The following is a 2,498-nucleotide window of genomic DNA, read 5'->3' on the forward strand; positions in this document are numbered from 1 at the left end:
GCGGTCCTATCCAAGCCATAAATTGGACGGTAGCGGCGGTGCCTGCTACATGCTCCGCGGGGTGCGCCCAGCAATTCGCCCGTCCGCCCGCCCGCCCGCCAGAAAGTGGCAGTGCGGCTGCCGCAAGCGTGTGATGGAAGCGGCGCGGCGGCATCACGCAATCCGCGGGCACCCGGCGCGTGCGCGCCTGCCCGTGGCTCTGGGCGTGTGGGTGGTGGTGCGCCTCGAAACAAGAGAGAGAGAGAGAGAGACCAGCGGTGCGGGCGGCATGGTGTGGTGGGTGCCTACCCCACGGCACGGCACCGCGATCCGGGCGGCACGCCCGCGCAGCCGGCTGATGCCGACATGTGGGCTGGTCGACCGCGCCCGTCGCTCCGTTAACGCCGCCGTCCGCGTCCCGCCAAGACAAATTCAGTGCGCCCGGTTGTTTTCGTCGTGCGTGTGACGCCCGCCATGCAGCGCAAAAGTAGCTCGTCCGTCGTGTTCACCGGGGATCGCCGGATCGGGGTACCGCTTTTGCGCCCGTCGTGAATATTCAACGTGTTGAGATCGACCCGATAAGAATGCTGTCGCAGGGTGCGCGCGTAGGATATAGTAGGAATAAAATACTCCTACTACCACACTAGTGAATCACATCCCCACAAATTCCATCGTTTGCTCCACTTTTTGAAGCCTTCTTGCCACCCAGGTTCAAGCAGTACACAGTACAGTATGTTCCGTCGGGTTAAAAAGGAGGGATCAAGAACTGTAGCCGGCGGGGTCGGAGATCTGGACGAAATAATAATGCCACGAAGCGTCGAGAAAAGGTCGTTCGTCCATGGCGCCATTGGAGAGGCGAGGACTACTCAAGCAGCGGAGCCTGCGTCCATCTCGCCGAAAGGAGCTCCACAAAATTCGGTCCACTTTTCGCAACAGCAACCCGCGCTTTCCCCCGCACGAAGACCGATCAAAAGGCGAGCGAGCGATCGGCGCGGCGAGGGAGGGGGGCGCCTGCCTGTCCACCAGCAGCGTATCTTGCGGCACCCAGCTTCCCCACACGACACGGTTCCTCCCCTCCCCCGCGCGGCGCGGTGAGCCAGAGTTGACGAACCGTTACCGCGGGCAGGCGTGCGCTGGATAGGGCGCCAGCGCGGGGAGGTGGAGGTGGTGGCCGCCGCGGCCCACGTGTCTTTCTTTACGCGCCTGCTCCGTGCGCTGCTGATGCTGATGCCGATGCTGCGCCCCCCGCGCCTGACCCCAGCTCGGGACGCACGGATCGCGATGCGTCGTCTTCCTCGCCGCGGGGCCCGCGCTACGTGCCGCTCCACGCTCCGGGTGGGGCCCACACGAGCGGCGGCGTTGCTTCCTTCGTCCTCCCCCTCCCGCACTCGCTTTTTGGCTCCGATATCTGGGGCTGTTTTGCACTCCGGCGCTCGCGTTTCAGGGCTTTTCCGCACGCACTCCTTCAGACCATATACAGTCTACAGACCATTCTGTCCTATAAACACCTCGTAGTACTACTACTACCTCCGTCTCGGTGAATAAGTCATTCGCGTAGTTCTAGATTGACGATTTAACTATCTAAATATGTATTATATATGATAATATATATATATATAGAAATTACATCCGTGTAGAAATCTAGTGATATACTTTTCATGACATATGACACATATTTAATTCCTCAAATCGACGATCTAGAACTACGCGAATGACTTATTCACCTAGACGGAGGTAGTATCAGAGATTGTAATTACCTTTCGTTCTTTTGACCATATATACAATTTCTTTTGCCTCAGATCTACTATATATCTAGTTAAGAAAGTCTTAGCCACATTAAAATATGTCGTCCTAACATTTTCTTCTTCTTTAGAACCAAGTATACAACTATGCAATGGTAGTGTGAACGTATCTGTGGTTGGACGGTTAGGAGAACAGTCGTATCTCCAGCCCACCAGGCTTCAAGTCCTAGCGCTCGCATTTTTTTATATATATTTCAGGATTTCCGGCCATGTGCGTTTAGTAGGAGGAGACGTTTCTATCAAGCACGAGGCGCCTGTGGGGACTTCGACAATCGCAATATAATATGTCAGGTCAGTCTCTCAGAAATGCTCATAAGGGTAGAGTGTGCGTGTGTGTTCATGGAGTGAGTGTACGCGTGAATATATGAGCGCCTGCGTTTCTATTGTGTACTAAAAAAACTATGCAATGATAGTTGTACACTCAACATTTATTGTCTCACAATGGTACTCAAATCATTCTAACAAATTGAGTAGGTTTTAACATTTCGTGGCGGCCGCACGGAGGATGGAAAGCACAGTCAGGCATGGTGTGGTGGTGCTAGCAAGGAGCAGCTAATAGGCGGAGCTAGACTAGGGAAGAGTGGCTAGCGGCGAGGGTCCGCATCAGACCACACTCGTTGATTCATGGTAACAGAGCATGAGAGATGGCGAGAGGCGTTATGCACGCGCACAAGCGGGGGTTGGGGAGGGTCACGGTCCTAGGGCTCATGTTGTAGC

Source organism: Triticum dicoccoides, chromosome 3A (genome assembly GCF_002162155.2).
Source record: "Triticum dicoccoides isolate Atlit2015 ecotype Zavitan chromosome 3A, WEW_v2.0, whole genome shotgun sequence".
NCBI classification, from domain to species: Eukaryota; Viridiplantae; Streptophyta; class Magnoliopsida; order Poales; family Poaceae; genus Triticum; species Triticum dicoccoides.